Genomic DNA, 15761 nt, shown 5'->3' on the forward strand with positions numbered 1-15761 from the left:
AGGTTCCCTTTCTGAAGCAGGTTTTTCTATCTGAATCTCTTTAAGAAAGAAGGGGCGAGGTGAAAATTTTTTGAGTTTGTTGGGCTTTAAGTGTTTTCTACTCAGAATAATCTGCCTGCCAGGGTGGCACGTTCTGGAGAGACTTCTTCCTGCCCCCCCAGTTAGTTGTTTTCTAAATTCAAAAAACAAGACAAAAGATTGGGTTTTGTGTAATAAATCCAGTAGTTAATGTATAGCACATAAAATTCTGCCTTTTCCTCTTGAGTAAACTTGCTGCCAGGATCTACAAGATAATATTTAAAGACGTGGATTGATGTTTTGATGGATTCTGAACACAGCTGTAGAATTCCATGTGGAAGCCTGGCTTTTTTGCAAATAACCACGTTAGGTGTGGCCCTTCCTTTCTGGCCACAGTCCTACTGAGGTTATGCTTCCCCTATGCGTTTCGATCTCCAACGAGCAAACAAATACTAGGCTGGGACCCATCCTCTCCATCCTTTTTCGTGTTCTTGAAGTTTTGGAGAATGTGGCCTGGCAGGTAACCTTAGGGCTGTGTTTGACTCCTGGAGAGCAATTCCAGAAGACGGTACTTTCTGACCCCCAGCCGGTGTTTGGAAAATGATTGTGTAGCTTTTCCTGGTATTACATTTAAATGTTGTGCTCCATAGCAAGCTGTATTTATAGTCTTGGTTGACTAAGGCTAAAACAAAATAGACTGTCTGATAGTAGACATTTCAGAATGCCCATGTGTCTGTCTGTGTGGCACATAAGGTTTCAGAGTGGTAGTTGTGGCAGAATCTGTGTGACCTTGTATTGATGAGTAGCTTGCCTCCCAAATCACAGCGCTCTCTGCTGGTGAGTCTGTGCAGGACGTTTTAGATACAGACCCTCTAGACCAGGGGTGTCAGAACTGCGGCATCCATTGTTAATTGGCCCGCAGCAAATTCCAAAAATATATTTAGTTTACTTAAATAAACCAGGTGAGACAATACGTACTTCACCTCGAGTGAGTGGCCCGGCTGTTTGTGTATTTTACCGCATATGGCCCTTGGTAAAAAACGTTGAAAAAAGTTTGGACACCCCTACAGTCTAGACTTACAACACTGCATGTACAACTCTGCATTTGCGTTTCTCAATTGAGCTTTAAAGGTTAATGGCTTTGGTTTTGTGGGCATGGCCGATAAAGCAGTGAGAGGAATGTGTGTGCTCTTTTCATATATAAATATTGCATTTTTCCAGCTGAAAGTCCCTTTATTAATTTTCTGTTGCTGCCATAACAAATTATACATAGTGGCTGAAAACAATTCAAATATATTATCTTACAGTTCTCTGGTTCAGAAGTCTGACATGCATACCACTAGGCTAAAATCAAGGGGTTGGCAGTACTTTATGGAAGCTCTAGGGGAGAATCCTATTTCCAGCTACATTCCTTGGCTCACGGCTGCCTCCTCTGTCTACAAAGCCAGCAACCTAGCATCTCTTAACTCTGCTTCTGTCATCACATCTTTCTCTCTCTCTTCTGCCTTTTCCACTTTTAGGTGGATTACACTGGGCCCACCCAGATAATCTAGGGTAATTTTCCTGTTTTAAAGTCAGTGGATTGCAACCCTAATTCCATCTGAAACTTGAATTCCCCATTGCCATGTAAGGTGACAGATTCCCAAGGATTAGGGTGTGAACATCTTTGAGGCCACTATTCTGCCTACCATAAGGCTCCTTCTGTGTTTCCATAGCACCCTGACCTGTACCAAGTTATATAGATGTCATCTGTTTACGTATATTTCACTCCTACCGAATTTCCCAAACTTCCCAAGGGCAGGTACTGTGTCTATTTCATCTTTGAATTTCCGGCATTACTACAGCACCTGGTGCACAGAGAGGGTGCTCGTAAGTGTTTGCCGAGCTAAATAGAATGGTTTCACCTCTCTGATTTTATTTGTGAACAAACTAAAAGCTAGAGAATTGAGACTTTCATAGCAAAGCAGAGAACTCAAAAACCCTTTTATCTCTTGACTTCCATAAAGCCATTAGACACAAACCTCAGAAAAGCCATGGAAGAATGCGGTAAGAATGTATTATTGTTGCCAACCGTCTCTCATGAAGGCATCATCTGATACTGGTCATGAGTGTGAAACCAAATGAGCGAAATGAATTATCGCTTGTAGATCTGCAGACTCTCCTCTAAACAGAAAATATCTCTTAGTAGTAAGCCAGCTCAGCATTTCGAAAATGGAAAATGAGGAGAATCTCATACCAAACGTTCATTGGCTTGCCTTTAAGGATTATACTTTCAAACTATGAGAACTTCATTAGATTCCGTTTGTACAAAATATACCATGTAAATTAAATCAGCATAAGAGCATAATTTGATCTTGCTTTATCTTATGGCTGACTGTAGATAAATTCTTGTCAATTAATTTTGAGTCTGTCTAAATGCCCTTTGTGCTATCTTTCAATGATTAATTAGTAGGGGGCAAACCCAGCTTGGAGAAACACCCCAAAAAACTTGCCCAGGATGCCTGGTGAGCCAGCATACGGTATCCCCACACCAGGAGCAGGAATGCTTAAGAAAACCTACATTCTTTTGCAACACTGACACACATTCAGGTGGTTTTAAAATACAGCTGCGTATCTGTTTGCATTTGTTTTGGTATTTGAAATTTTTCATACCAAAGCCAGTCCTAATGAAAACAATGGGCTTTCTTAAGTTTTTGTTTAAATGCTGGTTGCTTTGAGGATGTGCCTTCACAGTTGGTTTTGGTGTGAGCCAAAGGCGGACAGTTGTCAGCTAGTGAAAGCGCTCCCTTACTACTCTGCCTTACGTCAGAGCCATTGGAACTTTCTGGAACCTTGTATTTTGGTCTCATTTCTCTCTCCTTCTCCACGCATAGCCAGGGCAGGCCTCTTCCTCCCTCTGTGTTCCTCGGTCCAGTGAGCCTACCAAACACATCTGAACCTCTCAGGGCCGTTGTAGTGGCAGTGTGGCATAGGCCAGTGGTTTCAAGCTATTGTTTAGTTTTTGAAGCGTTGGAACTCCTGTATTTTTAAAAATGATCTTATGCAGATTCTATTCTATGACATTATATAAGACCCGGTCTTATTTTACTATAAGACCGGGTCTTATATTATTTTTTGCTCCGAAAGACGCACTCGAGTTGATGGTCCGGCTGGGTCTTATTTTCCGGCAAACACGGTAGAGGAAAGGCGAGGGGGCAGAAAAGTGCAAGGTGTGTGGTTAGGTAGGTCCTCGTAGAAGAGCAGAGGAGGTGAGGAAGACCTGGAATCCTAGCTAATTGTGCAGAGCTGTGGAGTCGCTGCAGATATGTGAGAGGAGGAGGGAGATAAGCAGCTGACATGGCTGATGGAGGAGTGTGGGACAGAGAGGCCAGGGGACTTTCGTTGTGGCCACCACAGAACCCAGCCCAGGTAGTTGGAGTGAGGTTTCAGCTCCCTCTCCTGTTGCGTTAGTCCTGACACCTATCACAGTAGTTCTGAAGAAAGCCTTTCTCACTGTTTTAACACGTATCAGAATAATTTTTTTGGGTTGTTTATTTAACACGGGCTTTGTAGGGGCATGCTCTAATAAACGCACAACAAATTGAATTGGCTTGTGGCAGGAAGAGGGGATGATCAAAGGAGTATTTCTTCCCTTGTTGTCCTGGGCTTCCTACTGGCATTGTCACTAGTCCTTTGCCTTTTATGATTGAGATAGAAATGGTGGCCTTGCTCCTTGGGGAGGCATGTCTATGAGTTGCTGTGAAAATGGCCCTACTAAGAGCGTCTGTTCCCTGCCTTTCATGTTTCCTTTCCATTTACCTTCCACTTTCTCTGCACTCATGTCAGAGGGACATCTCCATTGCTTATTGGTTGTTTCAGGAGAATTTTTGTAAGGGATGGTATTGACAAGGAGGTCTCATACAGCCAGTTTATGTCTCCTTTATGTTTTTCTTACCTCAATTCTCAAGCCACTCTTTATGAAGAGGCAGCTGACCAGGTGAGCTCAGGCTTTATTGCTTGTTTCCATTTGTTAAACTTCCAGGTCATTTCTCCTGCCTCTGAGGGTGTCGTAAAGGCTTCATTGGGTAAGGAAAGTCAGGAGGAAAAGTGGTGACTGATTGATGTTGACATAGAAGAGAAAGCGGTTGGTCCTGAGGTAGGGGTGTGACCTCTGGATGGGCAGAATGAGTGAGTTGAGCCCCCTTCCCCCCTTTTTTGGCAAAACATTGATTCAGTGAACTGGTTACTTTGCTCTCCAGTGCTCAGTATGACTTGTGTGGTACGTTCTTTAATCAGTGCTGGGACATAGGCGAATTACGATAGTAGGGGCCCCCTCCTACCTTCTCCAAGAGGTGTGAAGCTGTGTCTAGAAATGGCCTTCAGGGCCGTGTAGACCCTGACACTTCCTCTTAGAGACCCAGCTGCATTTTCTTCTGATTTCCTTGCCGCTAATTTCAAGTTTTTGTTAATTTCCCCCACTTTGAGAGGCCTGATGGGAGTAATTGATAAGAATAGGTTAATGGTGAGAATGCTAAAATACACGGAATTATCCAAACTGCCTTGATTAAGGTAACATTTGCATTTTTGTATCTTTAGAAGAATTTCACACTGTTAAAACCCTAATAATTGTGATTTAAATTGTTTAATAAAAGCATTCATTTTATTGCAGATCTCAACAGCTCACATTTTCTAATAAAAGAAAAATCATTGGGGGAGGAGGGCTTTAAGTTTGATTGCTTTAAGAATTAGATCTTAACTTGAAATGCACAGAATCACGTTGCCACGGGCCAGCCACTGCAGTTGGTTCTCCGTGGGGCTGATCTTTTGGCGTGCTCTCTCACAGCGATCCGTGTTACTATGGGACGTAGCCGTGACCAGGGTTTTTGTCTGTTTTGTTTTTAGGGCAAGTGTAAGTTTCACTTCTGACTTCGCCTCAGTGTTGCAGGGGCTCCTGACCACAGTGCTGTCTATAAAATGGCAGAGCCAGAATATATTGTCATAGGACCGTCAGCTGTGATTCTGGGCCTTAGAAAATTAAATGTGAGGCTCTCAACTCACTTTAGGAGACCTTCTCTTTTTTTTCTTTTTCTTAAAGTTGTGGTAAAATACACATAACATAACATTTTTCCTCTTAGCCATTTTTAAGTGTACAGTCGAGCTGTATTAAATACATTCATATTGTTGTGCAAACCATCACTACCATGCATGTTACTGAACCCCATTATTTGAATCTGTCTACCTGTGTGCATTGGCCGAAAGAAAAGCACGAGCAGGAGTTTGCAGTGTAGAAAGGAAGTAGTTTATTATAGAATTGGCCAATCCGGAGTGCGGGGAGCTCACGTTCTACAAGACCCCACTCCCCGCTGGCATGCAGGTTACAGATTATAGACGGCAAAATCATAAGACACTGTGGGTTGTGGGTTCGGGGTCGCATTGGGAGCTGATTGGTCAGAGTTGAGGTAAGGAAGGGTAATAAGACATTTCTTTAGGCTTTGAGGACAGCTCTGAGGTTGCTGTAGTGTCCGTCTGGTTTCATGGGAAAGTAGCCGGGGGGTCGTTCCACCGTAGGGCTCAGGGGCTGAAACATAACTTTGGTCAAGATGTTGTCTTTAGCCTGGACCTTGTGACCATTAGTCAGGTGCGGGCTACTGTCTTCTGCTGCCTCGGGGGTCACTGATCATCCAGGGGAAAGGCTAGGTCTGTGGGGAGTATAGAAAGAGGGGGAGAATGATTTCTAAAGCTGTAATCATAAATCAAAATTGTGAGGACCTTGGCTTCACATCCCCATAACTTAATTTGATCTTGTAAAAACTGACACTCGATATCCAGTAAACAACAACTTCCCATTCTTCCCTCCCCCCAGTGCTTACAACACCAGTATACTTTTTGTCTTTATGATTTCAACTCCTCTCAGTACCTCATGCAAATGGAATCATACAGTATTTATCTTGTTGTAACTGGCTTATTTCACTTGGCATACTGTGCTTAAGGTTCATCCATGGCGGAGATACTGCAGAATTTTATTCCTTTGTTCAGGCTGAATAATATCCTGTTATATATACCGACCACATTTGCTTGTTCATTCATCTGTCGATGGACTCTTGAGTTTTTTCCGTGTTTTAACTATTGCAGATAATGTTGCTGTGAACAGGGGTGTACACCTGTCTCTTCAAGATCCAGCTTTCAATTCCTTTGGTTATATACCCAGAAAAATTGCTGGGTCCAATGGTAATCTTATTTTTAATTTTTTGAGGTACCTCCACACTGTTTTTTTCCACAGTGGGTGTACCATCTTACATTCCTAGCAACAGTGCGCGAGAATACCAAATTCTCTGTATCCTCGCCATCCTAGTGGGTGTGAGGTCGTATTTCATTGTAGTTTTGGTTTGCATTTCCCGAATAATTGTGACGTTGAGCATCTTTTCACGTAGTTATTGGCCATTTGTACATCTTCTTTGAGAACTATCTGTTGCAGTCCTTTGCCCATTTTTGAATCAGATGTTTTTTGATGTTGAGTTTTAGAAGTTCTCTATGTGAGTGCTAATCCCTTGTCAGATATATGACTTGTAGATATTTTTGCCCATTCTTTGGGTTGCCTGTTTACTCTGTGGGTAGTGTCTTTTGATGAACAAAGTATTTTAATTTTTATGAAGTCCAATTGGTCTATATTTTCTTTTGTTGTCTGTACCTTTGGTTTCTCGTCCAAGACATCATTGCCAAATCCAATGTCATGAAGCTTTGGTTCTAGCTTTTCTTCTAAGAGTTTTATTGTTTATGTTCTTGTTCCATTTTGAGTTCATTTTTATATATGGTGTTAGGTAAGTGTCCAACTTTTTTCTTTTGCATATGGATACCCAGTTTTCCCAGCATCATTTGTTGAAAAGACTGCCCTTTCCCCATTGAATGATCTTATTAGCACCCTTGTCAAAAATCATTTGACTATATTTGTGAGAGTTAATTTCTGGTCTCTCTGTTTTATTGTCTATGTGTCTTTATGCCAGTACCACACTGTGTTGATTACTGTAGCTTTGTAATAAGTTTCAAAACAAGGAACTGTGAGTCCTCCAGTTTTGTTCTTTTTAAAGATTATTTTGGCTGTTTGGAGTCCTTTATGATTCCACATGAATTTTAGGATGGGTTTTCCTATTTCTGCAAAAAACGTTATTGGGATTTTTATAGAAATTCCATTGGTTCTGTGAGGTATAATGCTGGCTTCCTGAGGAACAGCTATGTGTTATCTGGTTGTGTGTTACTCGTAGTTTCTGTGGGTCTTTTTTTTTTTTTTTTAATTGAAAGGAGAAAGACTTATCTTCACCTGTCCTATTATTTCTCAAAGGCTCCATTTGTGGTTAGAGCCTCTTTGGGGTTTCTTGGGGAGGCAGAGCTCACATCCTTGCAGAGCTTTTACAGCTGCTCTTAGGTAGCCCAGTGTGTGGGTGCTCTGGGGTTTGCCTATGGGAGGATTTTGGTCCATTATAGCACTTGTATTACTACTATATGGTTGTGCCGTCAGCTCTTTCACTGTTGGCCTTCTCCTGTAAGCCATGGTCTCCCGAGGTCCGGGATCTCCATAAGTTCTTTTCATACCCGTTATCTGCAGCACAGTGTTTTGCATATAGCAAGTGCTCAATAAATAGTACATGAAGTAATGAATGCCTTTTTATGATAATTAGGCCCATCTTTTTGTCTAATCCTGGTAATGGCATCAGGGAATCATGAAATTTGGAAACCAGTAGAAAGGGCCTGGAATGTAGAAAGCTGTAATTATTCTAAAGCTTCCTTTTTTGATAAGTAGTTTCATTCTCACTCCTTCCCAAGCCTCTTGTCAGACAAACTGTTGTTTTCTCTCCCTTATTTTTACTGCACTCCTCTGTGGGGTTGATGGGGGAGCTCCAGACAGTTTGATGTTTTCAGCCACATGGATAGCTTTCCTTCATACTTGGATTCCCTTCTAGCAGCACATGTTTGATGTGGGCAATTTCACAGAGGAAGCCTGCTGGACTTTGTGAAATACTAAAAGATCATCCGGATAGTTTGACAAATAGGCATTTTATTCTGAACCTCTCTGGTACACTGCTGGGGGTTCTGTTCCCCTTCTTGGAGGGGAAGCTGCACAGTTACCTCCTTCTCCTCCCCTTCCCCCTACTTTGGGAATCAGTGGCCAGGACTTTGTAGTTCGTCCCTTTGGATTAGCCAGTTCACAGAGAAAGACGACACTTTTCTTCATGGTCAGGACCCTTACTGGATTGGGTCCAGTAATCCAGTTGCTGACCTGACTGGATTACTTGAAATAACTTCTTATCCTTGGTTAAGAATATGCTTTGTTGAGAAAGCATATTTCTGTTTTAAAAAAAATCAAGTTTTTCCTGACCATCGTTGTCATGCGGGGTGTCATGCCGGGTCTCTGGTCCTGCTCCCCACATACGAACACAGGATATGGTGATGCCAAAAAGGAACACCCACGGAGCCATAGGTAGGGGAGTCATATCGCTATATTCTCGCTGGTGGCTGGGTTGGAGACACAGGAAGCAGGAGCCACACTATCCACAACCTGTCATCCCAGCTGTAATCCGCCGTGCTAGCTGCAATCCATGCTTGCTGGCTCAGCCACCATCTTCTTGCTAGCCCCCAGTTTTGCTAGCGTAGCCACAGCAGTAATATTAGTGGCCAGTGGCTCACTGGTTACAGCTGACGGCCAAGTAACCACAGCTGATGGACATCTAATCAGAGTTGATGGCCATTTACTACCTGAGCCAGCACCTTTCCACGTGAGGGCGAGAGCCTGGAAACCACACTCCTGGCGCTGTCCCCACAATTGTCTTTCCCACTCCAACCAAAAGAACTATCAGTAGATCTCTCCAGAGTTATCTGCTATTAGATAATTGGGAGTAGGACTACTAATGGTGCAATATTTACTGACACAGTATTTTTCTATGGGGAGAATTCAAGTACATGAAAACAAGGGAGTATCTTTCCCTTCCCTCCAAGACTGTAACTTCACACCCCACCCCCTTCTTTTCTGGAGACTCTAAAGCGTTTGGGAATGGAATGGTTAATGTTACAAGTTAAGTGGTGGAACAGTTGCTGTGGAAACCTTAGCATGAATTTCCAGACTATTGTGTTTTTCTTTTTAATAGTAGGCATACTGTGGCATTGATCTTTATTTTAATGTGCTCTTTCTTTTGAAAGAAGGAGAAGGCGGTAGAGAAGAAAAGAGACATTTGAATGTGTATTTTATGGGACAGTAACTGAAATAAACTGTGCTCTGGAGGGCACACAGAACTATCCATAGCGAGGTGCACTGTGTGCCATGCCCAGGCCCAGGGGTGGCTGTGTTTTACCTGTGTCCTCATACGGACTGCCAGGTGTTTGAATCCTTGCACTCAGCTGCCCTTGATAGTCCCTTCTCAGGTTTAATAAGAGCAGAATAAGGGAGCTGAGGGGCAGAGGTTGAGTGTGAAGGTCTATGTGGAAGAACATTTTCTCACCTGAGGAGAGGAAGCTGACTGGGTGTGCTTTTGTGATCTTTATGTTTAACTGTAGTTAAGTCCTCGGTGCTTGGGAGGTGATATTGAAACCCAGGACTCTACAAGAGGACCCCAAAACACTGATTCCTTCCAGCTCTGTTAGTTCCAAATTAAATGATTTATCTGCCGGTTTCCTCCTTGAACAGCTGTAGCAAAAATTTGTTTTGTCAGTAGCAGGATTAATTCTAAATTTCCCAAAGTATTTTTGGGGGGATGCCAGTGGCCAAGGAGTGGCTAATTTCAAGCAAAGGCATCTTTCTTTCTTACTCTGAAGTATTTATTTTTAATGCTCAAAATAGTAGTATAATGGGTTGAGGGAAATTTGTTTTCAGAAGGCAAAAGGAGCAAAAAACTCCAGCTTTACTCAAGGATGTTGAAGGTGGAATGAACAGAGGCCTAGAGAAACTGATATTAGAAATTGATTAAAACAAACCCACAAACATTACTGTTTCATTATTAATGACTCCACCTACATTCTTGCCTTTGACCACCCTGCTTAATTCTTGTTCTTGTTTTCTAGTTTTGGAGAAAAACAAAAGTAAAGAATTAGTCTTTTACCCTGATGCAGGCCCAGAGATGAAAGCAGAAATCAAAAATACCCCATGTAATGATTTCTTATTAGGCAAAGAAACACACTACGTTAAGAAGGTGTGTTTCCCCCCGAGAACTGTTAGGCTGTGTCTTAAAACTAGGAGTCATCAAGCTTCTGATCCAAATCCACGTCGGAGCTGTGATGCTGTGGAGTCAGTTGCCTTCAGGGGGTACGTCCTACATCTGCCGCGAGGATTCCACTTGAATCCCTATGAACTTACTGTGGTTGTGCCCAGGTCATAACACCGACAGCGTTAATGCCTTCACTGTTGTTTTCAGATCCTTTGCCTGGGAGAGTCTGCTGCTAAGACAGGTGTGGCTGTGGCTGTGGGTGACAGTGTGCCGCCACCACAGGTGCTGTCTGGGCTTCTGAGGTGGGGAGACGTTTGCCTCACTGTGAAGTAACTGCGGGCAGCTGGGAAATACCTCCGAACAGGAAAAAAGGCTGACGTCCTTCTCTCTGGAGGCTGGTCCAGAGTGGGGAGAGGATGAGGAACAGACACTTTTAATTCTAAAGTTAAAAAAAAGTTTTTACCTTAATTTAAACTGATTTATAGATGGTTCCCAGGGAAGAAAGACAATAGTGTAGGGAATACTTCAAAGAACTCACCTTAAAATAGAATGAAAATTAAAATACATAAGTAAAATGTATAGATAGAGATCTTCTGCCCCTATATACTTGTATAAAACTTGGATGGTACAGAAAAGCAAAGGAAGTGAAAGAATCAACCTTGTCCTGAGCATCCTAGAAGGAAGAAACCGTGAGTGCATGAGGACTGGTTTTTAGAACAGGATGAAAGCCCAGAATAAGCTGCGGCTTACACAAATGCTGGAGACAAAACAAAACAGTGAAACAGTCTCATATGTTGAGCAGGACCGAGAAAGAGACATGCTCACTGGGTGGGAGAGGATATAAAATAAACAACTGGCTTCTCTCCAACATTCATCCCTGCGCTGGTTGCAGACCAGCCTGGCAGTTTGAAACCCCTGGTAGAAGGATAGATACTAAGAAAGAGATAAAAAAAAAAAAAATCATTCTGTCTCAGGCTCAGGGAACTAGCACATGTGAATCATAGAAGCATTGCAGATCATTTTTGAGAAATCGCCAATAATGGGAAAGACGTGTTGGGAGATAAGGCAAATGTCTGCATTTTCCTAAAAGGGAGAAAAGACAGCTTCTGTGCAGTATGGACTGGTGAGTGTGACTTTGCTTCCAGGCAAAAATGCTAGCCAGGCTGAGTAAGCGCATCGTTTTTGGATATTTAGAAAATAGGAAAGTGCTTACCAAGAGCAGGCTTAGGTTCCAGCGGGAGAGGTCAGCGCAAGGATGGCCATGCTCGTTTGTGAGAGCTGTGGGATGGACAGGCAGAGCCTGCGGGACAGACAGGCAGAGGTGGTTCTGTGGCGTGGCCCACGCTGTCCTGGACCTGCATTAAGTCGCCCTGGGTGTCTTTCTGACACGCTTGGTCTGGGTGCGGCCCAAGAGCTGGCATGTCTAGAGCTCCAGGAGCCAGTGCTGCTGCTGGGCTAGAGACCCACTTATTGGGTTATTTACTGTTGCTGGATTTGGGGGAAGACTTACCACTTTGGGAGAATGTAGGTAAACGTGTTGGTTGGCAATATTAAGGGTGGAGGATGGGGGGCGTCTGACCAGTTCAACAGCTGCACCTACTTTGTTGTTACCATTTTAACTGAAACAGGTTTCTTTAATGTTTGTGAGTCCTCTGACCTAGACCTTTACCTGTTAAGTAATTTCATGAGGGGCTTAGATGATAAAAAAGTGTTTCTCAAATTCGAAGCACCGAAAAATTGGGAGGGATAACTAATAATGTCGAATGGCTGAATGAATGTGTAAATGATCTTGGTGTGTTGGAATTGGGATAAAGAAAACAAGGTGATACTTAGCAGTGATGCATGTAAAATGTCTGCAGTTGGTTACATAAATATTGGAGGCTTGAAAACACGTTATAGGATCCGGGGTTAGGGATCTGGGTGGGAAACAGGGTAATGGTGGACTGTATCTTTCCCATATTGCAACATGCTTTTCCCTCCATGCTGACCTGGGAAAGCAAAAAAAGGTTTATGTTCTACCAAGGGATTTTTTTCCCCATCATCAGGCCATATCTAGAGTAACTTGGGCAGTTGTACCACATTTTAAGATTTTCACAAAATTGACAGTGTAGTTTGAGGGAAGAGACCAAGATATTGAAAGGTGTTGACTAGAGGTGTTACCTAGAATGGTTGCAGGAAGACGGCATGCTTTGCCTTGAGACTGTTTAAACGTTACATAACAGTTGTCCACAAATACAAGGATGTTATATGTGTTTTATGTAATATTTGTGCTTTAAAAGTGTGTTCAAGGCTGAAAAATAGTGGGATGTAAATTTTGCATCCATATTAAGGAACATTTTATAATGATGCAGGGTAATTTAAAAAGCTGTGAACGCTCCCTAAATTTGGTGTGTCCAGGATGAGACCCGATGACTGTTTGGAATGACCTGTAAAATCTGGGGTGGCCTTACTGTAGTAACACTACCAAGACCTCACTGGCTTAACAGGTACAGACCTTTGTTTCTTGCTCATATCACACGAGGGCTGCTGGTGAGGTGAGCCTCTGCAGGGCTGTGCTTGGCTCAAGTGTCTCCTTTCAGGACCCAGACTGAAGGAGTAGCTGCAGTGTTGGATATGCTGTTCTCATGGGAGAGGGCAGGAGTCTAGGAGAATCAGAGCCACACCGCACAGCTGTACTCACTGCTTCTGCAGGGACGGGGAAGGCATCGTCTTTGCTTCCATCCCACTGGCCCAGGGTACACATGGTCAAACTCAGTGAAGGCAGAGGAGTGAACTCCCACTGAGCGCAAAGGCCTGGCCAGTGACTGGGGGCGTTTGGGGGGGGGGTGAGGAAGTAGGAGTTATAATCCTGATACAGGGAGGGAGCAGATAATTGTAAACAAGGATTCAGTCTACTACAGATGGAGATTCAGTTACTTCAGCATTTATTGATTGCCTGCAAAGAAAATTAGGCATCGTGCTAAGGCATGGAGGAGTCAGAGATCCAAGAACTCAGTCTAGAAGGGCAGGAGTTACAATCAAATAAATAACTATGTAACTTGATAAATGCAAAAACAGCAGTATGTCCAGGTACAGAGGCAGCAGAGATGGGACTTTGGGGGGTGGGGGATATAAGAGAATTATTCCCAGAAGGAGAGACATCTAACCTGGGTTGTAAGAATTGAATTAGAATTTGCTAGGTAGGCAGGAGGATGGGGGTTGGGTCATTGGTTGGGGGCAGCATAAGAGGCATAAGACCGCGGGATGCATTGTGGAAGCAAAGACTGTTTTGGCCACGTGCTGACTCTGCGACAGTCCCAGTGAACGAAGGACCTGTTAAGTCTCAGTGTTGGGTTGGAGGGGTAAGGAGGAAGGAGCGAGAGAGGCAGACACCAGAGGTGATTTTAATGTCATTTTTCATGTGACTCTGGGGGATAGGTTAGAAGAAGCCACGACTGGAGTGGAGCGGATGAGTCGCAGGAGAGAAATGGTGGTAGGACAGGCTGAGATAGAGTCCAGAGAGGTTAAGGGGCTGGAACTGGGAGGACTCCATGGGTGGTTGGATGGAGGGAGCAGAGGGGAGGGAGTCTAGGATGAACACAGTGGAGCCTGGGGGGTGCCGGTGATGAAATAACCAAGGTCAGGAATACAGGCGCGAGAAGAGCAAACGGAAGATTGAAGAGAAGACGATGATTAATTTTTCTGTTATGTTTAGAGTTTGAGATGATGGTGAGACAGTCAAATGGAGATGTCCCGTAGGCCACTGGATACATGTGATTCTGCCCTAAAAATGTATGTTTCAGTTTCTATTAGCATGTCAGTGGTAGTCAGTACCTTAAGAATGAATGAGATTGCCCAGTGAGACTGTGTTAAGTTGAAAGAGAAGAGTGCCGAGGACAGAAACTCTAGGACATACAGCATGACATGCGCAGGGCAGGACGCTGTTTGAAGGACATTTAGATGGAATGTCCCCACAAGTGGGAAAACCAGGGGAGGGGATGTGTTAGGGCGGGAGTGGCTCGCGGGCTGAGAGCTGAGCTTAGAGCCTCGGGAGTTTAGGAAGGGGTAGACCGCCAGTGGTACTCACACAGGAGATGGGTAGAAATTAGGAGGACCTGCTTAGCAGAACTTGACTGAGAAGTGCAGGATAGGAATAGAGTTAGGATATTTAGTAGGCACGTAGCTCTCTCTTCCTCTGTGAAAGGGGCCATGCGCAGCTAGCGGAGGTGGAACTTGATTCCTAAGTTCCCTTCTGCTGTTGAGCTTCTTTCAAAGAGTGGATTTGCAAATACTGATCTTTTAGCCCTAGGATTTCTAGCCTTTTTAACCCGTCCAATCTGTGTTAGTTTTCCATTGCTGTATAACATATTATCACAAATTTAGCAGCTTAAAACAACACACTAAAACAGTTCTAGTAAATTAAAGAGTTTATTATAACAGTTTCTGTGGGTCCTGAGTCTGGGCGTGGCTTAGCTGGGTCCTGTGCTTCACCGTCTCTTGCAGAATCATCAAGGTGACTGCCGTGGCTGGGGTCTCATCCAGAGGCTTGGCTGGGGAGGGTCTGCTTCCAAGCTCACTTACAGAACCTGGATGCTGGAAGGATTCAGCTTCTTGCAGATTGGGCTGAAGGCCTCAGTTCCTTGCTGGCTGTTGGGTGGAGCCCTCAGTTCCTTGCTGTGTGGTCATGACATCACAGCAGCTACTTTCTCAAACCCAGTGAGAGAGTCTGCTAGCAGGATAGAAGTCAGTGCCTCCTCCAACCTTATTACAGAAGGAACATCACCTCTCTCTGTTCTGTGGGTTAAAAGCAAATCACTGGTCCTACCCACCTGCCGGGTTACACAAGGGAGTGAATGCCAAGAGATGGGAATTGTTGGGTGGGAAATAATTTTAGAGACGGCCTGCTACAGAATAAAACTCCACGGTACATCTCTCTTAATCTTGACACTTTTGCAACATACCTTCAAGCAAATTGAGGTCCATGGTAGAAGCAAAGTGATTCATTTCACTGTCAGAAAAGATTTTCACAGTGAAGGTGAGAGTGATCTGAATTTGGAGGTGGTAGCTCCAGAATTTCCATACGTAAGAGGGGCTTAGGGATGATAGAGGGACAGGCTGATTGGAGGGGGTGAGGACACGGCATGCACAGTTTGGGAGGTAGTGCGTAAAGCCTCCTTGAGACTGGCACTTCTCTGAAGGATGCAAAGATTTTGTCTAGCCAAGAAGGGATGAAGAACCAGGATAACGCTGGCCATTCCAGGCAGGGGAGACAGCAGGAGCAGAGACACTGGAACTTGCCAAGGCGTGGTGTATTTGGGGAAGAAGGTTAACGGTTTTATGAGGCTGGATCTTACGGTCCATAGAAGGTCACGAGGGGACGTGCAGCTGGAAGGGTGTGCCACACGTTACATGCCTTCAGAGGAAGTAGAGCTGGTCCTGTGGGCAGACGGGGACTTTCACAATAGAGGAGAACGAAATGGTACGATTAGATTTGTGTTTCAGAACAGGTTATCTCTGGCTCCTCTGGGGAGGGTGACTGAGAGATGGGAAGGTGTTTTAGCCATTTTGAGCTGCCTCTTTTGGTGTTGGTAGGAG

General features: G+C 44.0%; 1 protein-coding gene across 2 annotated transcripts in view; it reads left to right on the forward strand.

The window, feature by feature from the left end:
- Positions 1-15761, forward strand: part of CCNY (cyclin Y) — a 188601-nt gene that overhangs the window by 56696 nt on the left and 116144 nt on the right. The window contains exon 1 of one of the 2 annotated variants that reach the window (XM_081048607.1): positions 11276-11310. The exons of the other annotated variant lie outside the window; for it this stretch is intronic. The gene's annotated coding sequence lies outside the window, so the exon portion shown is untranslated. Of the gene's footprint in view, positions 1-11275; positions 11311-15761 lie in introns of those variants that run through there. 2 annotated transcript variants of the gene reach the window in all.

The sequence above is a fragment of the Rhinolophus hipposideros genome (genome assembly GCF_964194185.1).
Source record: "Rhinolophus hipposideros genome assembly, chromosome: 1".
Lineage (NCBI taxonomy): Eukaryota > Metazoa > Chordata > Mammalia > Chiroptera > Rhinolophidae > Rhinolophus > Rhinolophus hipposideros.